The sequence below is a fragment of the Patagioenas fasciata genome, chromosome 6, assembly GCF_037038585.1.
Source record: "Patagioenas fasciata isolate bPatFas1 chromosome 6, bPatFas1.hap1, whole genome shotgun sequence".
NCBI lineage: Eukaryota > Metazoa > Chordata > Aves > Columbiformes > Columbidae > Patagioenas > Patagioenas fasciata.
The window spans coordinates 14223312-14250315 of NC_092525.1; the positions used below are offsets into that span (position 1 = coordinate 14223312).

The 27004-nt window shown below is 40.6% G+C and overlaps 1 protein-coding gene across 3 annotated transcripts in view; it reads left to right on the top strand.

The window, feature by feature from the left end:
- The first annotated feature begins 9611 nt into the window (after positions 1-9611).
- RALGPS2 (Ral GEF with PH domain and SH3 binding motif 2) overlaps positions 9612-27004 on the top strand; it is a 117941-nt gene continuing 100548 nt past the window's right edge. The window contains exon 1 of one of the 3 annotated variants that reach the window (XM_071809979.1): positions 9612-9750. The gene's annotated coding sequence lies outside the window, so the exon portion shown is untranslated. Of the gene's footprint in view, positions 9751-9994; positions 10119-26667; positions 26807-27004 lie in introns of those variants that run through there. The other 2 variants (XM_071809980.1, XM_071809981.1) reach the window with 2 other exon arrangements.

Consider the following 27004-nt stretch of genomic DNA (forward strand, 5'->3'; position numbering starts at 1 on the left):
TTTTGTTTCATTTGCTGCACTATTTGTTCTTTAGCAAAGAGTTCCAGCGCATTGCATTAATATGCACTGGAGAGAGTTAATGCAAGCTTCTATTGTCTCTTCACTTGACAAGGTGTTTTCTCTTTCTCATAGTATGTGACAGGGTGTAAGACGTGTTTCATTTGCTTCCCAGCTTCAGCAAAGTCTCCCTGCTGTGTAAAGACGTAAAGCGGTTTCCTCAGGACTCACCCTGCCTGGCCCCTCTCCTCCCAAGAGGTAGAACAGAAATCTTCACCCAAGTGCTGGTCTCAGGCTCAGTTAAGCTGGGAAGCTGCCACAGATATGGAGGCTGTTCTGGGAGCCGTGCTCACCTGCAGAGAGCAGAGCAAAGCTGGAGCTGGAGAGCAGACCTGACCCAGGGAATTGCGGCGATGTGCCGGGCTGGGGAGTGAATCCTGCCCACAGGCCTGGCTGCCCCCGCGTCCCTCAGCAGTGTCCCTAATTCTCATCTGTAGATCAAAGCACTTCAACACACTAGTTTAACTTTCTCTTGTTTGACAGTCTTCTCTTATGGTTCTTTTAGATTCTTCATCCTAATCCTCTTTTGATATATGTTTAAGCCAGAAACCAAAATGCAAAATAATATTTAAGCTAAGAATCTATTGCTGAAAATACTATCAAGTTTTCTGTGTTTTCCATATGCTTTGTTTTAGGTATATAGAGCTAGTATCCTATTCCACTTTCATTGGAATATGCCCATAAGAAGTCCATTCTCCAAATTCTACCCCTGCCACCAGTTCTGCATGTCATCATATTTCTGTTATCTCCATAAAACCTGCCCAAGCTGCTGGTGATTTAGATAGGGATTCCCAAATTCAGTTTGCTTGGATGCTATGCAGAAGTCGTGATTGTCATGGCATGAGCAACTGCAGTAGTTTCCACACAGGTGAAGGCATTTCCTGTTCTTTCCTCATTATTCCCCTATCATTATACAAGCACACTCACCAAAGTCATACCCCTGTCTTGGTTCCTGTGCTGTTCTCTGGTACCTCTTTTTGTCCTCAACATCATGCCTTGACCTGCATGGACAATCCCAAACCTCACCCCTTTGCCCAGCTATTTCTAGCCCCGTTGGCAAACTGGTATCCAAATGCTATCCAGGATTCACAAATTATCGTGTGTGTATAACCATTTGGGAATCCCAAGTAAAACATGCATTCAGTTCTGTCAGCCTTCTTCCCCAAAGGGAGATTAGAACCTAATCTGGTAAATTATCAGGCCGAGGGAGTGGGGACTGTTACTTATGACAAGCGATGTTGTAATGAATAGTGGTTTTTAAATGCCATCTATTGAAAAAGAAGATGTGACATGGCCAAAGTAAGCAATGAGGAGCACATCAAACCTTCTCTGCGTTGCCTTTCTGTAGAATATTATGTCACGTTCAAAGTGTTAGTCCTTAGCTGAGGTTACTCAGCAATGTAAGGTCAGTATTTCTATATGAGGACTTCAGTCCTGGAGGCAAAATATACCAAACTCATTAGACACAAAGGAGCTTTCTGCTCTATAGGTACGTTGAAAAAGAGAAGTATCTGGAGATATATATAACACACAAAGTGTAGCAAAAAAAAAGGTAGATTATTTACACTTCTCCAGGGAAGAGAACAAAGCAATAAATCTGTCCAATTTTCCTTGCTGTTTGTAACGTGCTGAGAAGCGTTCAGGTAGCGTGTTGGCGAAAGTGACGTTCTAAACTGTAGTATAGAATAAAATACTCCAATTCTACATTAGGTTAGAATAATCAGTGGCAAAGTGTTTTCTCATACAACTCTGAAAGGCTAATTTATGATGGATACGTTACTTTTGAAGATGTAATACCTCCCTGGGTCTCAGGGATGTGTTTTTACTGATATTATGTGGCACACAGCAGTAGCTGGAGAGGACACAGTAGGGTGACAAACTTAGAGATTTCAGCAGTGTTGAGAGTTTATTTCTAATGTCTTTACTTTTTTTAGGATTTACCACTACATATTTATAGACAGCATTAATGACAAACTGCATCCTAACAGTCAGAAGCTATCTTGATAGAATAGTTTCATGGGTAGGGTTCCTTGTCCTCATGATGCATGGATCCTCTTTTGAGAAATGAAAGAAAACTCTGGAAGCAGAGATTTCATCCTCACATATTTAGCATGCATCTGGTTTAGCTTTGTAAGACTCAGACTTCAGCCTTTAACTGACAATTTCCCAAGCCTATCAGTGGGAAAGGATGATATGCAAACGGCAATTAGCTTACAGATGTCCGTTTTGGCCACAGAATAAATTAGACTGCAGCAAAAGTTTAGGTGAACACTCACTAAAATACATGCATTGTATTTCAGATTTTGCTTACTGAGTGTACTTTGAAGCCTTTCCAGAGTATACAGGAAAAACCTCTTCAAAATTTCAGAAGTTCAACAGCCATCTCCAGCTGGGACGCGGTTATAAACACTACAACACGCAGTCCAAGTGCTCCATGTAAATGGCTTGTCTCAAGAAACAGGCCTTGCCTCCATACTGACTGCCTTCTTCTTTAGTTTTTTAAATTATTTTGAGTTAACAGAAGCTATTCTGATGAAAACAAAAGTGATTTTTCAGCATGGATACTATAGGGCTGTGAAAACATTGTGATTATCTTTTCTGTTTAAAATGAAATGTTGAAAACTCTCTACATTTCCCATATTTATATTCGTAAGAAAGCTTTTTCACAGCTTGAGAGAATTTGGATCTAGAAACCTGGATTAATTTCATAGACGGGTTTCTTAGCTCTAGTAGAGAATAGCGAAATCTTATGGAGAAGTTTTTCTAAATGTTGTTTTGTCTTTTTCTTTTAATGTAAATGATCTTGAATAGTGTTTGTTATGTCCTTAAATTCAGCATTTTTAGCTGAACTCAATCATCCTGACAATGCTTAAGATTCACAAGAAAAAATGCAGTACCTGAGTCATTATCATTTTTGTTCATTGAAAAATGAGTAACTAAAATTGTATTATAACTGGGCTTCCTAATTTTTATTTAAGCAGGTATGGAGTAGAACATCAGAGTCTATTTTATTTTGTCTATTTTAGTAATTTAAGCAGTGATATTTATTAAATCTAGAGCTGAACTGTCTGACTATCCACATCCTTCATAGCAAAGCTCTTCAGTAACGGATGGCAAGGCCTTCAATAGAGGTGCACTTACACTAGTAGATATTACACTCTTACATTTTCAGACAAGGATTATTAGTTGTGGATAAAAAAGTCATCACAGATTTGCTTTGTTCTGCATTATTTCTGAAGACACTTCACGGTGTTTTACAAACAATGCAAAAAAAGTCTGTTTTCCCATCATTGCAAAGCAGCAGCAGCTACAGTGGCAGGGGATGGCAGAAGCACAGTAAACCAGCCGAAAGAGCAAAGGCTGAAAAGCACAGGTACTGACTGCAGTCACCTCTCATGATGGGAATGATGAGGTGAAATCCGTAATTTATTCTGTATAGGAGGAAGAAACAATCTGGGGAGAAAAAAAACCACAAAGGATTGTGAGGGATCTCCTAGAGAAGGGATGAGGTAAATTTATTTTAAGGCTGCTAATAAGCACTAGGGGATGGATTGTGATTGACTCTTCTGTGACTGCGGTGGAGGATGGGTGCGAAGTAAAGTTCTTCCCTAATTTCTGTTACCCACATGAGGACCAGGGGAGCTGTGGTCTTGCCCAGAAGGTAGGATCTGTGAAATTGCTCTTCTTTGGTTCTCCTCACACAGAATAGAGAGCTCTGTCCTCCCTCCTCCTCCATGTCCGCACATGGAGAGGTAAGTACACAGCGCATCGCGAAGGAGCGTAACTGGCCAAGCTTCCTGCAGTGCAGCTGAAGAATTCTAGGAAGTTTCCTTCTCTTTATAGCAGAACACTTGCTGATTTTCCCATATAACGTTACCTCTTAATGACAATTTGACTCATTAACTAATGAGTATTAATCTGCTCCTAATTTGAGACAATCTATAAAGAAACTATATGAAATCTGTGGGTGCAATGTTTCCTGTTGTATGGTCAAATGTAAAGATTCCTGGAAAATTAAGTGGAGCATCTCACTAGTAATATTTTAGATCACAGGAACAATGCAGAGCCAAGGAGGCTGTAGCTCTGGGTTTTAAAATTTTTTCCAGTTGTTAAACATTTTGCTGAAAAACTGAGACTTTTTTCTGTTCTCCAAATAGCTGTTTAATCACTGCTTGAGGTTGAAAAAAAGTGTATTGGAGCAGATGGCAAGAACACAGGATTTAAACAGGGGACAGATGTAACCATATTAGGGAGCCTGGAAGATAAATCTCTTAAAGTCTTGTGGCAGACATGATCATTACTTTGTTTACAAAGATGAAATATTACTAGTTCCAATTAACAGTTGCTGTTGTCCAAATTTGGGATCTTTCCCCTTCAGAAAGTCATTAAAACCTGTTGTAAATCATCGTGTTTGTGCTACTTGCGTACTGTGCGTAAATCACGGAGGCATCCCAGCATCTCCATTCTTTATGGAAAATGTGTAGATAGGTATTTATACAATACAAAATATTGTGTTTGCCTTCTATTAAGCAGTTTACAAGTACTGTCTCCGGTGACGTACTGTCTCCTGTGAGGTACAGGGGTACCAGGAAAGCAGAAAAAGGAGATGTGCGTTCAGCCTCTGTGCTGCCAGTTGGTTCTTTGCCTGTAGCTCCATCCCCTTGGTGCTGTCCCTGTCGCCAATGGCTCCTCTTAGGGCTCTAACATAAAGGAAGTTTCTCCCTATACGTACATCTGGAGCGTACGAAGGCAACACAGTAAAGAACAGTCTTCCTGTGGAAAAATCTGTAGGTTGTGCAAGAGACAGTGAGGAAATAAGATGTTGTCTGTATGTAGCTTCCTTGCTGCTGAGATGCCAAAGAACCTTTGCTGTCCTTGGGAAAACAATGCTTTGTAAGGATGAAGTCCTTTTAAAGTGCATGTGTATATACATACATACGCATACACTTTATTTACATCTCTCTATATATTCAGATGGATGTTCGGGTGAATTCAGAAGCTGCTGCTTGAATACACCCTTTTAAAAAAAGCTGTGATCTTAAAAACGTTAAGAAAAACCCAGAAGCAGTTCAGAGTGCTACTGTGTTGTTATAATTCCAACTAATCCCTTCATTACGGCTGGAACTGAGAAGAGGTAGGCGTGAGGAACAGGAGGTGTTCTGGCATTAATCACAGTGCCTTCAGCAGCAAATATTAGCACATCACTTGAACATATTGCATTGGAGCATCTGTGAAGCACACGTCCCTTATCTGTACAGCGTTCTCGGTAACGTTTTCTTCCTCCAGCTGAAAACTCGGAACATGTAGGATGTCTAGTGTCTATCTGAACCAGAGTTCGCTGGTACGGACATTTTTATCCAGCAGAATATTTTTTATTCTTAGTTTCAACTGAAAATTGCATTTTGTTACAATTGAAGCAGGAAACTTGTCCTCCTTATTAAAGGGTAAAAGATAATATGCGTGTAACATTTTTTTTTAAGCATAAACATCCTCCAAAAGGAAAGAGGAAGATGGTAATAGTTACAGTAATGTTACATTTATCCCATTCTGACTCCTATTTTACCTATAGCAAAGGCAAGGACACCACAGAGAAGCGCTGATCAAAAAAGCAGGAATATGTAGGAGGAAGAGTCACAAAGTACCTACCTTACTAGAACTCAGATATTAATTGCACAGTGTAAATCACTGCATTTATAAAGTCAGACAGAAAGTCAGGAAATAACAAAATTGAGGTGACAGGTACCACAGCTGTGTTTCAGCACTGTGATGCAGTCTTGAGAAATGATTACACAGTTTCAACAAAAAATTATACTATTTTATTCTCATGAATTGACATGTAAATTTAGCAACATTTTACATTTCTTTAGCCTCTCTCACCCTGACGTACTGTGTGAATTACATGCAGTAAGACTCACAGAATGACTTAGTCAAAGAATAAGAACAGAAAATATACACATAAAATATTTTCTATTACATTCTCATTCCTCAGGGAACTATATGCTTTAGCAGTTCTGGTTGGGACATCTCATATCAAACTGATTTTAACTAATGTCTTTTTATGATAATAACTGTTTTTAGATTCAGACAATGTTAGAAGAACTTTGCTTAGTACCAAGTAATTAGTAATTAATGAAGCGCTGACTAGATGCCAAAAATGTAAGCTGTACTCTTTCAAATCATTAGTTACCAAAACACGATTAAGAAGTATCTTTTCTGCAGTACTCAGGAAGCTTGGCTGAAAGGCAACAAAATTAATTTGATTTTAACATAATGTATAGTTTTAATCCCAGAGCTTTGTGTGCAGCACAATATGATCAGTCATAATCATACACTGTTTCTCTTTTTTCCTTAAAATTTTTAGAACAATTTGTGTAGTAATCTATACAAGCAAAGCTGATTACATTAAAGTAACTTACATTATAATTTATTAAATCTAAAATGTTTATGCTGTCTCCTGTTAATGAAAGTATAATAAACAGTGATTGTACTCTGCTGGCATTTTTATAGGCGTAGATTTTACAATGGCAAGAGCTTTGCGTTGCAGTCTCAACACTGCATTACAGCTGCCCCTGCAAACGTATCGCAGTTGATGTATGGAAGCACACACAGTTTACGTTGGAAAAATGGGTTTGATCTGTGAAATTAGAAATATATGGATGAATTTCTATCCTCTCAGTAGGTAATACTGAAGATGCAAACTGTTGCTTTCAAAAGGAAGTGTTATATCCTACATATTCTGAGGGGTTTCTGTTCACCGTGAAGCTGGTTACCTTCTTGCTGAGAAGTGTAGCTTCTTTCTTGGGAAGTGAATTACATAAATAATCCTTGCTAGTAAGATTTTGGACAAGTATGTCTGAAGAACAGCCTCTGAGATCCATAGTAATTAATTATCCAGAAGAGTTCTAATCTGCAGGATGGGTAGGCACATACCATTTCTGAATTCGTTCTCTCAGGTGAAAGTGGTGATGGCAAGTATTGTGTGTGTAGAATTTTCAGCCCTGTTCATTTGGAGTGACTCATGTCACTGCGTTAGTTCAGGTCATTCCCTCGCAGGCTGCCAGTCACAAGTGGCAGCGCTTTCCTGTTACTTTTGACAGCAGCTTTCTTCATTATAACCAACCGTTTTGCCACGTATTTTCATCTAGTCATTTCCTCTCTTTTTCATGCTTCCTGCGATTTGAATATTTAACAGCACAGCTGCAATATTCAACTAATAGTGAATTTTAAATGCAGTACGTAGTATAGTGGAAAGAATCTGCACCTATAAAATAATAAGGAACATCAGCGTTGTGTATAGAGTGGGCAACTGAACACTGGAACGTGGTATCTTGGAAAAGATTTCAGAATCAGTGGAGAAAAGCAACTAAATATGGGGCTTTAGTGTAAAACTGTGGCATTTTGACACTTAAGTGGAATTTGGGATTTTGGTTTCATGGTCTAATGTACCTTCTCCTTCTCACTCCCTCTTTAAAACTCTCTTTGCAATGAAATGATGGCCTTGCATCCAACATTTTCTGTTTTTCTCCATTTCATTCTTGACTGTGTTCATATACTAAGGAGAGGTTTCTACTGACCTGCTGCCTGGGATGCCTGCGTATTTCTTAAACCTTTATTTTAGACTCTCTACAATGTAAAACCAGCTTTCTTTCTTCCCATACTATGTTGTATGGATGAGTATTTATCAGTAGTGAATTTGTTACTATATTCTCTTCCTACGCAGCAGGGTCACTTCGAGTATCTTAAAAACCTGCCCCTCAATTGTGACCAATTTCATGTCGTCTACAAGTGTTGTCTCCATCTGTACAGCCCTTTTTCTAGATTATTTTTAAAGGTTTTTATAACAGAATCTTAAAAACACATGACTCTCTTACCTTTTCACCATGCGTTCTCCTTGGTTTATCAGACAAAGTAGTTTGTCTCCTGCTTTAGTGGAGAATAATTTGCAAAAAAAATTTGCTTCCTCCTTTTGAGGTGCCTTTACTTCCTTTTTAAAAATTCTTCTTATCTCTGTGTTGAAAGTCATCGTGGTTCCAAAACTGGTGAGACAGTTTTTCCATCCACTGACCCACCTGCTGAAAGCCTTGCATAAGGATGACATTTGGCATTTGATTTTCCTTTCATTTATCCTGGTTCAGAATGAGTTTGACATTATGCCAGATCGCTGTGGTAAAAAAAGGCACAAAGCTTTATTAAAATTGGGAAGATGGCATTGTACGTGAAAGTAATGCCTTTCTGCTTTACAGTCAAACTTGTGTTGTTTCTCAAATCCTTCCTGCCTTATTTTCCCATAGTGATTTTAAACATTGGTACCATCTTTCCATCCTGCTGCATCCTAATCTGGGTCTCTCAAATATGCTTTGGATCCCAGTACCTTTATTCTCACCAACCTGCAACTCTACTAAAAATCAAGCACTATGCACAGCAAGCGCCTATAAATTACGCTGAAAGCATATAGCAGGTGGCTGTATTATTGACGGCAGCAATGGGTTATCGCGTATATGAACAAATTACTGACTCTGCCTCCCGAGGATGTGAAGGAAGCAGTAATGATCTTAATTCCATAACAGGATGAAAACGAGTCAGCTCACAAGTTAATGAGGTTACGTATTGTTTGCGAAGCATTCTGGATATGTATGAATGCTGGCTATTAATTATTGTAGTAAGTGGCCGGGGCTGCAAGCTCCCTGGCCAAGTGCTGTCTCTACAACAGCGGCACTGACAACTCTTGCGACTTTATGGCCAATTCTTGCAAAAACAGCTTTCGCTCCCGCAATGATGCAGACATCTTGGAGGCCTTGTGTTCATCTTGTCATCGATCCCCAGCGATTGTGGGAACAGAGAAAAATCCAGAAAGTCCTTGCGCTTGCCTTCCTCCTAAATTCATGTACTTATTAGCAAAGTAATGTTTTGTTTAGTTCTGTTTGTTTGTGGTGGTGAGGTTTTTGTTTGTTTGTGGTAGCGGGTTGGTTGGTTGGTTGTGGTAGGTTTTTTACTTGCCTTCCTCCTAAATTAATGTATTTATTAGCAAAGTAATGTGGTTTTGTTTGTTTGTTTGTTGATGGTGGTGGGTTTTTGTTTTTGTGGGTTTTTTTGGGGGCCAGTCTCTTGCTTGTCTTCCTCCTAAACGAAGGCATTTATTAGCAAAGTTATGTTTTGCAGTTTTGTTTGTTTGTGGTGGTGGGTTCTTTTTTTTGCGGTGTTTTTTTGAGCCAGTCCCAGTCCCTTCCCCTCGCCCCAGCTGTCTCTCCTCAGCAGCAGAGCGGCGCCGCCCGGAGAGCTGTCGGTCTTTCCCCCGCCGTTTTCGGCCGCACAGCCACGGCGGGGCTGTGAGGCGGCATAACCGGGGCCGCCCGAGAGGCGCCGTGAGGGGGCAGCGCCCGCTGAGGGGGAGGCGGGAAGGCGGGAGGGACGCGCCTCACACCCCTCGTCGCTACGGCAACCGGCGCACGGCGGCCGTTGGGCTGGCGCATGCGCAGTGCGCGCCCGAGGCGGGAGGGGGGCACGGTGCGCATGCGCACGGTGCGCCGGGTTTCCCCCCCCCCCTCTCCCGCGCGTGTATGTGTGTGTGTATGTGCGCGCGAGAGCGTGCGCGCGTGGCGGCGCTGCCGGCTCCCCGCACCGTGCGGCCCGCAGGCGCGGAGCGGAGCCCCCGCGGCTTCCCCGCCCTCGCTCGTCCGTCCCCCGCGCTCGCAGGTGAGCTGGGCTGCCGCGGGGAGGAGGAGGATAGAGGAGGGAGGCGTGCGGCCGGCCACCCGCCTTCGCGAGGAGCCGCGGCGGGGCTTATTGTCCGGCTCTGAGGAGGAGGAGAGAAAGGAGGCTTAACCTCGGCTGCACGCCGGGCCCTGCAGGGCTGCCGGCCGGGGATTGGAGGCGCGCGGTCCCCTCCCAGATCCGGGGAGGGTCCCGGCCCCCTCCCGTCACCCGGCTCCTCACGCTCCGCCGCCCACCTGTCGGCCGCCTCCTCAGCCGGTGTCGCGGGCGGCGGCGGCCGCGAGCGGGTCGGCAGCGGGGGCCGGGGCCCGGCGGCTCGGCAGCGCCCTCTCCCCCTCAGTGTGCGCGGGGTGTGTATGTGTGTGCAGGGCGGCGGGCCCCCCGCGGCCGTGCTGCAAGATGGAGGGATGGGCGGCTGTGGAGCGTCGGGCATTTCCCCCCTCGCTACCTGCGCCAGGGGACGGAGAGCAGGTTGCGGCCTGGCTGGGGGGAGTTGCCCCCCTTTGCTCGCTGGAGAGGCCCCGGGGAGTAAATGCCGAGGGGGTTGTTTGTGTGTGTGGGGGCGGTGGGGCCGGGGCAGAGGCGGCGGCGCGGTGGCTGTGGTGGGGAGATACCGCTATCCGGGCAGCCCCCGCCGGGGCACCCTGACATGGGGAACAGCACACCGGGCTGGGTCAGCACACGGGCTGGGCTGGGAGAGGAATTCAGGGTGTCAAGCCGGCATAGCGCTTCTTTTCTATAAAACGGGGTGAATTCGGAGCACTGAGAGCGCACTGCCTTGTAGCAGACAGGGATCTGCTTTAGAGAGTGGACGAATTAGTGCTGTTTATTTGACATCCAGAGCGTTTGGCATACTTCTTTTCTGGCAGCAGATGCTGGAAAAGCAATTATACAGATATACTTTAAACCGAGATGAGTGGTGATGATAGGTGATAGTTTGAATTAACTTGTTCCTGTGTATTTAATAGTAGCTACTTCCTGGTGAAATTCTGTGGGTATGTTTATCAATTCAAGAGATCCCTATGCAGACAGAAGGTGCCTTTGCACAGGTCTCATTCCTCCCCCCAACTCTGTTCCTGTGCTAAACTAAGGGGCTTTACTATCACAGAGAGCTAGAAGAGATGGAGGCGATTTCTTTTCAAATAGGATAGGTGAATAAGCAGGCAATCAAATGTTTCGTAGGCCTATGGTTTTTGAGTTTTGCTCAAGACTGGAAAATGTGATAGGATGCACAATTATAATTTTTTTTCTTATCATTTCCTGTCTCTGTAGCTGACTTGATTTTAGTAGTATTGTGGAGGTAGTTTGTTGCCAAGTAAAATGGGCTTAACTTTCTATTCACATTAAATGATCGTTTGGTGGTTTGCAACCTTTTTTGATATATAGGCCTCTTGTGTTTTTTAGTGGTTCTGCACGTTTTTGTTGTTGAACTTCAACTCACCTTTTTTAGTTTTTATTCTTTATTAGGTTTCAGCAGACCCTTAGAAATAATACAAAGGTTAAAGACTATTGATACTGCTGATACTTATGTATTATCTTAATGCAAATGGTTTAGTTGTTGATCCTCTTAAAAGAATGTCACATGCCAAACAGTGAGGAGTAGAGAAATATATTGTTTTTCTAAAGCTTTCATGTAGCAACATATACCTGTTTTTTCATGTATTATTGTAAGGTTTACTGTCTATGATAATATAGGCAGATGACTTCCATGGACAAATCTACATCAGCTGTACTGGCTTGAGCCCTGATTCTGTAAATTAGTATGATTCACACAGGTGCCCAAACTTCAGTGAATTTGTACCATCAAGTACCAGAGTATAGCATAGGACAGAGGTTGGGAGTTGCTTGTGATCTTTACTAGCAGTGCCTCTGGTCCTCTGAAAAATATTTCATGTGCCTGAGATAAATGATTTTTGTTTTGGTTTGGTTTTTTTCCCCAAGACAAATCTTTTGCAGAAGCAAAACCACCTCTCCTTCCTGCAGCCTCTGCACATCCCTGCATGTGGGTTGTCTGCAGTCTTGCTCAGAAGTTTGCTAAAGATAGGTCACTTGAATTGAGAGAGTGCCCTCTGGTGACATCTGTATTTAGAGTTTGTGTGTAAAGAGGCGCTTCTGCTAGTCTGAAATTAAACATTCCTCCCGACAAGGCTGGAGATGTGTTCTGTGCCGAAATAGTAGCGTGGCCATGACAGAGATGGGGGTATGAGCACTCACTTGCAAATACATGTGGTAGATGTGTGGCAGTCAACGGGAGTCTGTTAGTCCCCTTGTGAAATATTCTGCCTTGTAATTTATTTTGCTGGATTTTGATGAGCAATGTTTGATTCCTCAGTGTAAGGGATGGAAAAACCCCCCAAAACCCAAGCAAACAAAAATCCAAACCAAACAGAAAACCTAAACACAATCAAACCTCTTTGTGAGGTTATTGTGTTTACTAGCAGGTACTTTTTCCTCTGAAACTTGTATTGTGCAGAATTTTTGGAGACATCTTTTCCCTTCCACACCTCCATCTTGCTGGTGACTGTGTGGCTTGAAAATCCCAGTGTTTAGGTATTTTGTTGATCTTGATGCTGTTCAGCACCAGTGAACGAATATGAAGATACAGGGCTAACTCTTTAACTTCCATGACTTGTGTAAATTTTGATTTTAAAATAGGCTATGTTTGTAATAAATGTATTTAAGACTTCAGAAAGCTAATAATGTCTTAGTGTGCTAATGTTCTGCTTGCCATGTCTTTGGATATTAAAAGATTTGAATTGATAAGGACACACCTTCACCTTAAGCAGTTTCTTCCCCCCCCCCTTTTTTTTTTCGTTGAGATTAGGGATTAAACGTTGTATTTGCTTGGAGTTGAGTCATTTGGACTACTCCTTTCATTCAGTCAGTAAAGCTGAGCTGAAAACTTCCTTTAAGGGTGGGGAGTCTAATTGGTTGCATTTTGTCAAAATATAAGACATCAAAGGCATGGTACATTTCTGATTTGTGTTGTTTTACAGCCCTTGTTAGAAAAGATCTTTAAGAATGCATTTTCAAAATAACAAGAACTTTTAAGTTCATAATACCTTTAAATACCTGGAAGCGCTGCAGTAGAGTTAATATTGTGATATTCATGCATACATAGTGCTTGCTGCATGAACAGAAGCTTTGTGGGCTTCATGTTTTGTGTATTTATCAACTGATCACCTGTTGAAGCCAAAGAGTCTTACTGTTACAGTTGGGTGTCTTAAGTAGATGCTCTGTGGAACATCCGAGTGTGTGATTGCAACTCTTTTTATTTTACAAAGATCCTTAATGGCCTGGTAAGACTTCAGGGAAAATGGCATTGGAAGCCTTGTTGTGTGCAGATTGGTACCGCCCAGTCAAGGGAACACCTGCAGTGGGAGCTGGAGCCAGGCAGTTGTGGGGTGTCAGCTCTTGCTGCTGCTGTGGCACTCCAGTCACTGGGCTGAGCTGCTGGCAGCAGCTTTGTGCAGTGAGGAGAAGCTATGTAAAGAGGGAAAAAGGAGAGGGTGGCCCAAAGTCACAGAAGGAGGGAGGATGTATTCAGCAGCATGGTGTGTTCTGAACACTGGAGCTTCTAGCAGTGACTGTCCAAAGTGAGCTCGGTGTGAATGATGATCATTGAAACCTGCTTGCTGGCGAGGACTAAATATTTTAAAATATGATGTTCCTGACATACGTAAAAGATGGATGTTTATTTTCTTGTGCTCACTGTTTGGAGATGTGTTACTCTCGTACACTCACAGCAGGTCTTTTCTAAACTCCTTAGAGGCTTCCAGATGGGTTATAGACTGTCATATGGCACAGGTGGTGTCTTCCTTGAACCCATGGAGATGCCTTTAGAATGTTCTCAGAACCCTTGCTATCCCAGCTTTTTTGCCAGTTTAACTTTTTCCATGGCTGTAACTTCAGTGCAGAGAAGTGATGGCCTCCATGCTTACTATGTGCTTTTCTGTAAGTAAGGATAGGATTCCCTTTTCCTTCCCCTGTGTTATCTTACAGTCCCGACTACAGGAAATACAGCTTAGGTAGAACTGCAGGGCAATAATGCTGGGGGGAAGAAAAAAAAAGCATCTGTGTACTTTGCGGGTCCCAGCAGCTTTGCCCTTATTTCTGTAAGGCTGCACTGGTCAGGCGATGTTTTGGCTCTTTGTGACTCCTGGGTGCCTCAGCAAGTGAAGGTTTCCTGCTCCAGAATGTCTCTGGGTGTGCTGCAGTGCACTGTTCTGCCTGACGCTGTGAGGCTCAAGAGCTGCCTGGTCAGAATGTCAAGAGATGCTCATGTCGGCTCCTTGTATGCATCATATTTGTGGTTTAAAAACCTGCTTATTTCTCAGTGGCAAAGAGCAGCCTTCTTTGTTAAAGATTAAGCATGTAACAGGGCAGTTGATTTGATGGCAGGTTTGAGAGTAATACATCTGTTGCTGCTTGATGGTTAAATTGAAGCCCCTCTCGTTTTTTTCTCTTGTCAGATATTACTTGCAGTCCACTCTGGTAGGATTCATCTTGGTACAAACTCTTAAGAATAGTTATTTGTTCTGTTTCTTTGAGGTGTTGAACTTGTGACCTATTCTCTGTGCCTGTTTCAGAATTTCATTTATATGTATACATGTGAATACATTTCACAGACAATATAAGTTTTAGATTGCAAGTGAATTGGGAGAGGTGTGTGTCTGCCCTATTTTCTCTGGTCTATCTGGGGAGACTGTACGTCTCTCCCATGTATTGCAAGTGTGACCACAACAGTTAATGTAGCTCAGTGCCTCAGCAGCATGTAGTTGAGATTTGAACATGGATTAGAGCAAGCTGGCTGAAGTTCAATCCAGATAAAATATACATGATAATGTGGATGTAATTATCAGCCTTCCTAATTGAAGGAGTGCATTTGCCATTAGGTAGAAGTGTTAGTGCCCTCTGGTGACTTGAGTTTATTAGCTGTTGTTCTTAGCAATCATATTGAAGCTGTAAAATAAGTTTTAAAAATCTTTGGCTAGAAGATCAAGACCTGGCCAGGGCTGACTAGAATTTAGCTGGAAGTCATATCTGACCCTCCTCCCATTGGTTTTAGACCGTTACAGCAGTTCCTAGTGCAAGTTATGAAGTATAACTTGGGGTGGGCCTGGATCAGTTAAGGAGAAAAGGATAATGTGCCTGGTGATAATAAGCAGAAATGGAAGAAAAGGAGACTGTTAAGCTTTCAGTGGGGTCCTCTGTCTAAAAATGGTCATCCCGATTTAGTGGGGTTTTTTGGGTTTTGGTGTGTTTTTTTTTTTTTTTTTTTTTTTTTGTTGTTGTTTTTTGTGGGGTTTTTTTGAGCTTGTGAATCTCTTCTGTTGCTTGTACTGTATGTCTGAGGGCTGAAGTGCTCAGAGTGACAGAGAAGAAATGAAAATGGGAGTTGAAATGTGCTGGCTTTCATGCTGTGACTCCATTTAAAAGTGATTTGGAGGGAAAATGTGGTGCGCAAGGTTTTGCTGGCTTTGGAGCCGTCTCAGTAGGAGTCAGTGGCACTGATGCTTTGGGATATGTATGTGTTACCTGTTTTTCTCTTCAGTCGAGCTGTGACATTGGCAGCAGTCCGAAGTGACCTAGGACCGGCTCTCAACACTCTGTTGTAGTAATGTGGCATTAAAAGCTGTTCGATTTGTGCCTCTCATTATTCATTAAGGGACAACTTTGGGACTGTGGAATTTGCTCAGATTCATCATTCTGGGGAAGAAAGTATATTTTTTAGCTAATAATGCCTAGATAAAAATGGCAAAGATCCTGAAAAACTGATCTTAATGCAGTTTGTAAATTGGATTGCTTTTATTACATTATCCCAAACCCTGGGCACCTTGCTATTTGTCTAAACTATAGTATTGTATTTTCATTTAGATTTAGAATAAGTGGTATAATGTCACAGAGTGGCTCGAGTTGGACCAATAAATGAATGATCAGGACTAGTACAAAGCACACTTTCGGCTCTGATATAGCCTTTTCAGATTAATATATAGGCAGGCAGAAGCCTCCAATGAAAAGCTGAAAGTCTCAGTTTACTAAGTTTTTCTTTGTAAGCTTCATGTCTGAATTTGTATCTGAAGAGGCCAGTGAGCACTTGTGACTTGTTAGTTCTGAGTAAAACTCGAATTTAAAAGCTCTTTAAAAGCTTGTGTTTCTCATCTGCTTGTTTTATTGCCAAATTGTTTGATCTTCTAATTACTGTTAAGATCTGTTACTTGCTTGATCAGGGTCCTCCACACTTGTAACTAATTTAAATTGGTTTGTAATTGAATTATGTTGTGACCCCACATGTGGTGGGGCAGCTTATTTATTGACTGCTCACTTCTCACACTGTTTTGACAGAAATACCGGTGGAGTGAAAAGCATCGCCTTAGATGCAGCTAGGAAATGAAGCTGCCTTTTTTTTTTTTATTACCTTATTTTTCTGTTTGATAGTGACTGGCAAGTACAAAATCAGAGTTCCCATAAACCGTCTGAAATCACTTAAGTGGATCAGTTGTTGCTTTGGTCATAGCCGAGCTTCTGGAGTGCTGATTTCTGGTGTCAGAGTGTAGTCTCAACTCTATCCTGAATCCATAGTTGGGTTTGCAATTCTGGGAACTTGGGCAAAACTTCCTAGTTTCAGATTTCATGCAGAAATATTTGAGGCGTGACAGGGTACTTGTGACATTTTTGAAAATTGCTTTTGCGTAGAGCTAAACTTAACAATTGCTGCAACTTCTCCAATAGACCAGTGGAGCGAGTTTGGCATGATGATGGTATTACTGGAAATTTAGTAATAGAGCCATTTGGCTGATAAAGCAAAAACAAATCCAGAAACCTGTATTTTGGGGATTCCAAACAAATCCACGATCAACTTGTTTGTGTGAAGTGTTAGAATGCTGGTAGCATCAAATAGTTTCTTAGGTGTACATTTTAGATTTCAAAATGCACATGGTGCTAAATCAATAAAAGAAAATGCGCCCCAAAGATTTGGACTACTCTCTCCCATTAATGCATTGCTGTTTTGTACTGTCACTAATTAGTAACTCTAATATCATGAGGTATGTTGATAAAGCATATGGTGAAGTGGATGACTCATAAGCATTGTATTTCCTCTTCTACTCTGTCACATAATTAACTTTCCCTGTGTGGTTAAAGGGCATGTGAACTGTGCTGCCATTGCTAGCACATCCAGACACTCTGCCAACAGCCTTGTCTTTGATTGCCAGCCAGTCTTCCCATGTGCTTTATTGGTAAGTATACCTGAGTAGTGGCAGCTATCTCATTTATTTTTAGAATAATAGTCACTTATTTTTAGACTGACCAGTTTGTTTGGGCGTTAGTTGTTAGGCTTGTCTGGTATGTACAATAAGTGTGATATTCACAGTAATTATGATATTCTTATTGATCAGACTTTTATGGAAATATACCAACAGGCATTTTGGAGAGGAGTAGTGTATGAGAAGAGTAGAATCTAATGAGTTCAATCCCTCCATGTAGTTGAGGTCATCTTCAAACTTCTTCTGGAGCTCAGAGTGCAAAATTAGTGAAGGCTTAACAAGATTTCTTCTTAGCTACACAGTCACCGTGTGCTTCTGAGAACCATGAATATGGTGGACTTTGAGCAGCCTGAACCTTGAGATGTTTGTTAAAGCAGATAAAACCTGAGTCTTGCAGGCCTGCCTTAGGATAGGATTAACGTTACCTGGGTATAAGGCTTTATTATTATTACTTTTTAATATGCTGTGCATGGATGGTGTCAGCTATGCAGTTTCTAATGAAACCATTTTCCGTTTTATTAAAATGATAATAAGAAATGTCCCTCTGTAATAGAAATATTTTTGCTGCTTCCTGTTTGAAAAGTGCTTGACCAGCTGCCCTGTGCTGCTTGATGATTATGATAGACAATTTCTTCTAATACTCCTTTGTGTATTGTTGGTTTGTTTTCTTTCCTTCCCTGTCCAAGCGTATTTTGGATTTATTTTGAACAGATTTTGGCAGATAACTCTTTGATAATAGATTTTGATGTTTTGGTGATATTCCTTCACTAAAAGTGGTTTTCTCCTTACTAGTGGACAATGACTTTCTCTCAGATCCAGTCTAGTATTGTGTTACATTGGACAAGGTCTTCATTATAAATGTACCAAATGTTGTGGTACCAAGTCTAGTCACAGTATGAAACTGCAATTCTTTGGTTATTTTTTAATGCCCTTGTGTAGATGTAGCTATGCTGTCAGTAAGTTGTTTTATTGGTGAAAATTGCTTAGCTATACGGGCGATATCTATTCAAGTGCTCAACGTGTCCGCCCAGAATACTTCTAAAGAAATTTGGAGAGGAAAATGGTGTTAACCAAATTGCAGTGGGGAGATCAAACAGAAGGGCAGGCTTGATACTTCTTTCATTTAAGGTGGGTGCCAGATGTACAATGTTTCATAAAGTTGAGGTGTATTAAAGTGATAAAGAAGTGGAAAAGCTGCTTTTGAAGTGCAGTATTTCTTTACCTTTGAAGAACAGCAGCTATTCATAAGCTGAGAGTGTCATTTAGGACCTGCTTGCAGATAGCGTCTTCCTCAATGTCTGCATGTAATGGCTTGCCCTGTACTTAATTAACTTGCTGACTTGTGGGTTTTTTAATGTGGATGGGATCTGTGTGTGATGACTGAACTCAAGCTGTATTTCATGCTGTGGCTTGTGTTTAATACTTCTGCAAAGTCGATCTTGGCTCTTTTCTGAAGCTGTTTTAGTGGTGAAAAGGTTTCTTCATTAGGACCTAGTTCATGTTTCAGATAAGGTAAATTAACTTCACTTAAGAAATACTCATACAAATCTGTGTTTAAGTTAGCAGACGGGGACTTTGATATTTTAAAGAGAGATATCTAAAAATTCTGTCAGACCAGCGATCGGAACTGCTTACAGAAATAAAGGTATATGGGCAAATGATTTGAGGCTGACAGTTTTGTCGAGGAATAATTCTTGATTTATCTTTGTAACTTATAAATAAGACAATAAATTGAAAATTGAAAGGGTGTTGCTGAGACCAAAAAGCCTTTTATAAAGGATAGCTTAGGAAGATGTGAAATCTGTTATGCAGATCCGTATAGCAGTATGATAATTCACAGTTATGGCATATTTGTGTTATGCTAATTCAGATAGACATAGAAATCTAGTTAGCCTGTGTTAAGTGATACTGCTAAAAAGGGAAGCTTACTTGATAAATAATGCAAGTGGCTGACATGAAAGATGTCTTGCTAAGCTATTGCACCCACAAAACTTTTGTTAAATCCTCATTTATTTGTAAACAAAGGTGTATTTCAGGAAAGTTGAGGGTTTAAAGTAATTATTTCTGCTGTGCGAATTTTTTTTAAAGCTAGTTCTTGTTTTTAAGACTTAGAAAAAAAATCTGTAGTTTTACATACTTTTTTTCTTTTTGCTTTTTTCTGTGAAGTGATATTCTTAAGTGAACAACGGAATCCAGCAGTAATGGAGCTTGAGGACATGGACAGAAGTGAGATCTCTCCAGAAAATAGGAAAAAAGATGGACTTCCCTTGCTGTTTTGGGATGGATGTGCTGGAGTTTGTGTTGCTTTTAGGTGTCAGATTTCTGTGTAGACTGGTACTGAATGTCACGGATATCTTCTTGGTTTTACTTGTTGGGGTGAGGGAGGGAAGATGAGGAGAAGTGATGGGCTTCAGCAACTGAAGTTTTTGTTGCTGGTTGCTTTGTCTGGTATCATCTTTCCCTATTACATTCCAGGTCATTAATGGAACTGGATATCTTCCCCTCCCCCCCCCCCCCCCCCCCCCCGCCCGGGGTAATAGCATGTGTTTCTGTGTTTCTGTGATCTTATCGTTAGACTAGCTGATCTGTATATCTTTGTGGCTTTTTCTCTATTTATGATTCTCCTAATGTTGGTAGAAGTGCTTTGCTTACAGGAAGAAAGTTGCAATCTTTTGGAATTCATAATTGACATCTTCTCTAATGCAGAGGAGGTTGGTTTTTTTAACATAATAATCCTCAAAATAAGAAAAGGCATCATGGAAGAGAAAAAGGGATGTTGCTAGGTTGGAGATGCCATTTGCAAATTGTGTCCTCTCTTTGAGGATGGGGCTGAGCATGTGATTGGGTCCCAGAGTGAATTAGTGTTGAGGTTGCGTCATTCCTCAGCGAGGGAGCTGGCTTATTTGGCAGTCTCTGTGGTAAAGCAGCTTCCCTGCCTGCTATTCAGTAGCTTTGTCAGATTTATGGTGTTCATTAGCCACACACAACTCAGCTGGAAAACCCTACTCTATTTGTGGAAAAACTAGATTCTTAGATCAGAAAGGTCCTGCAGATCCCTATTGACAGTTGCATTTATTTGGTAGCTACCTTTTCTGGTTTTGTTGAAGTTGTTTTTCTCTGTCTTGGAGGTAGTGGAAGGTAAATATTGTAGCTTATTAAAATCTCTTCGCTTTCACGTGATAAAGCTGTTTCAAAAGTAGCCCACCTGCCCAAAACACCCTAACCATGTTGTGACTAGTGACTTCAGTGGTATTTCAACAGTAAGGTACCAATACTCTGTTTATGATGTGACTGACTCTCCCTTATGTTTAAATACCATTCATGACCAAAATGGACTTTTCCAGCTTGGTGAGCTGAATATGAAACTAACTGAAAGACTAAAGTGTTCTTGAAGTGCAGCCAAGGCAATAGCTTTTTCAGCCATTCTTTTAGCAGGTCAGAGGTAACTCATTTCCTGGTAGTATAGAATGGGGAAGTGAATGACTCATTTTGTTTGTGTTGGTTGTGGTGTTTTTGGTTGGAGGGAGGAGCTTGGTTTTTGTTTGTTTGTTTTGTTTGTTTTTAGTTATTCACTAATATGGATAATCTTGGCTTTGGAATAACACTGAAAGATCTGAATATATTTAGTTAAAAAATATATATATATTTTTTAACTGTAGAAAAAATTATGCACATATTCATTTATTTCACCAAATTCTTTGCAAGTCAGATTTTCCAAATTCTTATGGGCAATATCAGTTGAATCTCTCTTGGTGGTGACATCATGAAGTGTTCCAGTATCACCAAGTATCAAAACACAATGACACCTTTTCTCAAAGACTAAGCAGGGCTGGGAGAAATGGATGTGTATAGGGCTTGCACGTCCCCTCTTTTCTGTGCTAGGAGTACATACCCCTGCAACAAGTTGATTGCTTGAAGTGATGCATTTTAAAATATCTTTCTGTGATTATTCTGTAATATCTTCATTGTATTTATTATGAAGTAGAATGGTTTTCTTGGGAGGCTCGAAGCCAAATTTTACCACATCTTCCTAAAAGGAAATATGGGCAGGTTCAGACGTGTTTAAATAGATCTCAAGGTTTGGTTTCGTTCTGCTTGATCAGTATATTTGGATATACTTCTCTCTCTTGCAACCTAACACACTCAGATCGTTAGTGCCTTTTGTGTTTTCCCTGAACTATAGAATCAGAATAGGGGGAAATTTGGGGATCATCTAGACCACGCTGTTGCTTAGGGCATGGCAAAGATGGTTTATTAGTAGAATCATTTGAAAATACTGCAATGTAAAGTATTTTAATATATCTTGTATGTCATCAAAGAATACCTTCTGGAGTTGCAAATTTACACTATTTCTGAACTGAGAATCAAATTCAGTCCTTGCTGCAATATCACAGTGATAAAGTAACTTGTTATAAACTCACAGAAATTGTAAAAATGCTTAAATGGTGCAGAATTTAAAAGCAAACAATTCTGCACAGCAGGATTCTCCAGCGGGCAGCTCGCAGGCTGTGATCTGCACTTACGGGGCAACGAGATGTCCTGCTGGCAGCTGGGTCCAGCTCTCCCCGCTCAGTCTGTTTCCCGGCACAGTTTTATCTTCACTGCGCCTTTTTTATTGTTTCAAGCAAGGCTACTCCCTGTTTGGTGTGCGGTGTCCGCTTGTATTGCTTAGGTTGACAAATCCTCGTCCAAATTGTAACTTAAGCTGCTGGTTCCAAATGTTTAGAAAATATTCCTCTGATCATTTCAATTCTCTCTATTAGTCATGACCTTTTTCATGTTTTTTTGTCTTATTCAAGGTGAATCTTGTGTGACACTAGAGTGCTTGTTTTGGCTAAGCTGTGTATTTGTTGCGGTGCTGAAATACTTATTTTTTTAACTAAAATTCTTAAGGCAGCAATACAGGGCATGACAGAAGTGTTATATTTTCATGCAGATGATGTGAAGAACTCGAGAATTAGCTTTCCTTGGTTTATCCAGAATGGTTAATCTGTCTTGCTCAAGAGTAAACCAGTGCTATTGATTAGTCTGGGCCAGAAGATCCGTCTCTGTAGAAGGGGGTAGAAAGAAAAAAAGAAAAGATGACTTTTGTGCAAAATTTAGGTCAGAACTCCTGCGAGGTTTCCTACCAGAAGTTGCCAGAGAACAGAAAAGCTCGCCAGGTAGGTGTTTCAGGATTTGAGGATCTTTGCTTTTCAATTGTGATTTCCCCAAGATTTGCACTACTCCTTGTTTTTAGCGCTGTGATGATTTTGGTGATCCTAGTAAAGCAAATAATTTTCTGTGCTAAGGTTGGAGAGTTCAGCTGTTAGTACAAACTGAAATAGTGGTTCACAGTGGATTTTTTTGGAAGGTGACAGTTTCTGAGCTTTTTAAAGGTAGAGTTACATCACTGAAGGGTCACATCATGGTGTTTGTATTCCCAGTTGTGATACCCTGCTGTCTCATGGTGTGGAATTTCTTGCATTTATAGCAATCTAGGATTACTTTTTATCAGTTAAAAGATTAACAAAAAGATGAATATAACTTTGTTTTTAGTTAAATGAACTGTTAAACAGCATGATTTCCTTAAGAAATAGCATGATCTGCTGTAAAACAGTAGACTTACATTCAAAACACCATTCTCTATCGAATCTGTATTGTACGTACTCTCTATCCTTGCTCTTGGACCCAAGTTTTCAGCTTCTGTATCTCTGTACTTAAATAAATTTTTAATGCATGCATCCATTGGTTTATTGGAAATGAACACAGCTGCATTTCATAAGCTGAAGGATATGTTTGAATAATAATTATCAAGTTATGCACGGAATATCTCAAATATCCAAGTAGAATTTGAATGGGATAGCACTTGTGAACTTACAGTGCTGAGTTAATCTTGAAAATCCTGCTTGATAGACTGTATGAAAGGCACACTGGAATCTTTGTTGGGGGGGGGTAAGTTAGCTGGACTTGACTCCTAAATACTGAAAGAACCAGTAAATGCTGTTATTGTGTCAACGTTTGCCCTACTCTTAGAAGCATATAAAAATTGTAAGGTTCCCAATGCTTTCTGTGAGATCTGGAAGAAAATGCTTCCCCCTGCTTTGACCATATTTGGCTGTTCACCCTTGGCTTCAGTGTCTGCAGCTTTTCCGTGCCTGTGAAACCATGCAGGGCAGTCAGCATGGGATGGGCATCTTGTGCCTTTACTTGTTTAAGGCCAGCAAACTGTCCAGGTTTGTGTTCTGCTTTCCTGGAATGTTGATATTGCCACTAAGTCCAGTGTAGAGCGAAAGGATATATGCACATTGTTAGCAGTTAATGACTTTTGCATTCCTTGCTGGAGGCATGGCTCACAAACAAAATAGCATGCCCCTACATCCTTAGGAAGTAATTGGAGGAATGATTTTATTTCCTTGGTTCCTGGTTAAAGTTGTCACGTGAGCTCTAAAGACTTTATCATTAATATTTCTCTTGCGGTTTTTCTTTTTTCCTGTTTTCTTAAGAAGGATTTGAGGCTTACCTGCACTACTAGTGGGGTATACAAATGTTTTTGCATAGTTGGTTCTCATGCTTTGCCAGCTCTGCTCTTCAAATTCATACTTGGGCTACATCTCTGTGTCTTTTTGATGTCTTCTGGGAAACATTGTATTTACATCAGTTATAAAAATTCTACAAACTGTAGGTATTTATTATGTCATTCCTTCTTTAGAGCAGATCCTTTAATCAATAATGTAGATAGATGGCTTAGAAATAGCTCCAGCAGGGTTCTCATTTATACTGTCCATTTCAGTGAAATTGCATTTAGTTTTTCTGGCAATTCAGCTGTTGTTAGTACATAAGAAGTGTGGTAGGTATATCAGAATTTCAGGCCTTCAAATAAATTCTTGTTTGCCATCAGTACCTAAAGAGAAAAGATTTCCCTGAAATCTACTGTAAGTTTCTATTTTCATAAAAAAAAAGAAGTCTGACACCATCTTAAAAATATACTATCTTTCCTCATTAAATATCCACTTCAAGTTTTTTCAGTTGAAATGAATGTATGCTTGGTCATTGACATCTGGTTGGGCCAGCTGACAACTCCTCTGTGAATTTATCTGGTCATTCTTGAAGCTTTAAAACAAGGTTTCAACATCCATTTGGCTTGTTGAAATTCTGGACTGGTGTGCATTAGCTTGGATTTGCTCAGCTCCTGTGTTGTGTTTTCTTAGGCAGATGCTTTGGTGCTCAGCAGTTGCTGACTGGTCTTGGGTGAAGAAAAGTGTTTAATATTAAACTCCTGATGTTTGGGTCTTTACCAGCTGTCTCATCATTTGCCTGATTTACTGAGGTTCTTCCAAAGAGTTAGAAGTGTGGGAAAGATGGGGATACTTGGATGGATAAGTGTTTTCTGTATTGTTTGCTTGTAGAAGTTGGATACTCTGAGCTTGATGTGCTTTCATAAGCGAATACAGGGGATAGTGGCACAAGCAAAATAATCCAGCGCTCTTCCAAAAATATCTATTGTAGTTCCGCATAATAGTCATCATACCAAACATAGGCAATTCATGTGCTGTTAGATTGTCTTCCTGTTAGCACCATTTCTATAGCAACGGTGCAAACTTCCATATAGATGCATGATGTTAAAAAAAGAATAATTATAGAGAGCGTTGTTGAAATGTTGTCACCACGGATGTTATTGGTAAAGACTGTACTAGTCTCTCTGAAAGCTGGATTTTAAAACTATGATATTGTGTGTCTTGTTCAAGAAAGACCCTCATTGTCTATTAATGACTTTACAAAAAACATGGTAAAATGTTCTCTCAACAGTATTTTCTTCTTTCTGAATGAAAAAGGCATTCAATGTGGGAGGAGTTTTGCCTTCCTTCTCCTAAAAGTAAATCTCTCTTGTCTTACTGTACAAAGAAAGTATATGTAATGAATCTTTAATTCTGTGGATTTGGATGCTGTTACTCAGCAACAGTTGGCACTTCGTCATCTCTCGCTTGTTAAAAATCTGTCCCTAGGATGGTTTGATCATGATGTTTTTAACTTGGCTGTTCACAGTCTTGACTCTAGCACTTAATGCCCACAGAAGATTATTCGATGAGTTTCACGGCTATGTGAGTTTTCTTTACATCCATGTGTGATGCGTACTTTTACATGGAATATTCAGTTTGGATCCTCAGTATCAGTTTTCTTCACCAGTGTTTCTCACATGTGCTTTTGGCATTGTGGTGATTGTTGGTGACAGAGTGCTGTAGCCTACTGACAGTAGCAAAGGTTGTGCTGTCAGTTGTTGTCTCTGTTTCCAAACTTGAAAGTGTGTGGTTGTGCACAAAATTTTATTTAAATGCTTTTCCAAAATCTTTTTCCTGTGAAGTACTGTTTCTATTCTGAGGGAAGGTATGCCACCCATATGGGTCTGTTTGTAGATTAAGGTTTTCTTCAGGTTTGTCTTCTAGAATTTTTAGACTTGCCTTATTTAAAACGAAAAACTAAAAAAAAAATTAAGAATATAAAAGGCAACCTCTAGAGCCTTTTCACAGTGAACATGTTGCAATATTTTTGCTGATGCGTAGTCTATAATAATTGTTTGCATTATCCGGAAATGAAGCAAATATGTGGATCTGAGTAGCTCCGAAAAGAATGTTTGTATGTTGAAGTCCGTGGTGGCAGCACTCAGTGCTCCACTGCTGCATGGTCTTAGGTGTGACTTCCCTGTTCAGAATGTTGTCCACGGGTGTATTCTTCCTTTCTTAGTTCCACTGATACTGTGCCTGCACATCTAACCCATAACACAAATATTTTGTGAACTAAGCATAAGTTAATCAACTTGACATTAATCGTTTACTCTTCATCTTGTTTGCAAACAAAATGGGTAGCTACAGTGGTGAAGGTCTTGGAAAAGCCAGCTGTGGAAAGATTATCATCTTAGAGAACTACCTAATTATTTAAAAGTATCTGCTTCTAGTTTAAATCATGCCTATATATTTTCTTTGCTCTCTTTTTACTTCTTATTCATGGAAACAAATATCAGCAGTTCCTATCTTTCCAAAATGCCTCTAGGTTTTGATTTCTCCTGTGTTGTGTATTTGGGGTGAGGAGAGATCCTCCTCTGGTTCCTGACTGAGCAAGTCTGAATTTCTTCAGATATTTGAAGAAATGTTGCTCGCACAGGCTAAACTGTCAGTACTTTCTGTGCTAAAATAATTTGCTTCCCTAATGCTTGCTTACCCTTTTGGTGTATGAGAGGAAAAACAAACCATACATCACAACATCAGATGTTCAGTCGGTTCTGACAGCAATTGCAAAATACTGACCAGATCCAATGAAATAAAACATTCTTCTGCACAATGTCCTTTCTAAAAGAACTGCAAAACAGAATAGAGGCTTGTAGGTCATTTCTGATGAAGCTCTCGGACCATGATAGTTTGTGAGTGGAAACTTCTTCAGTTCTTTTGCAGTTACTTACTTAGTGAACCTATGTTTTGTTTTACAATGCTCACACTCTGCCGGAGAGGCCTTTTGTTAGAAGAAAGCAAACTGCTTGCAACCCGAGGCGAAATTTAAATGGCATGTGCACATGTTCACGTTTCTGGCTTACCCCATTTGTTGCCTGCAATGATTCTTTCCTTCTGCTTCATTCACGCCTGCATCGTGTGAGGGCTGGGATGTGCTGCTGTGTGCTTGCAGCTGTGTACTAGTGCGAGAGCTAAATGTCTTGCCCTGTGGTATGGTATCTACCAGTTAACTCTTGGCTACGAGGTGCTTCACTGAGTCTAGCTGGCTTTTGAAAGGTGGAAGTCAGAACGGTAAGGATATCCTCCTTATTTATATGTAATTAGTTTTTTAAAACTTCCATTTTGAACTGAACTTCTTTGTTGTTGCAGGCTGATTACAAACTGAGCTAACAGTTTGATTTTTGTAATAGGATTTGGTAAACAAGTAGCTTGTGACCTGTGGAGGGATATTCTCCTGGATTTTTGAGTTTTGTTGTTTTTTTTTTTTAA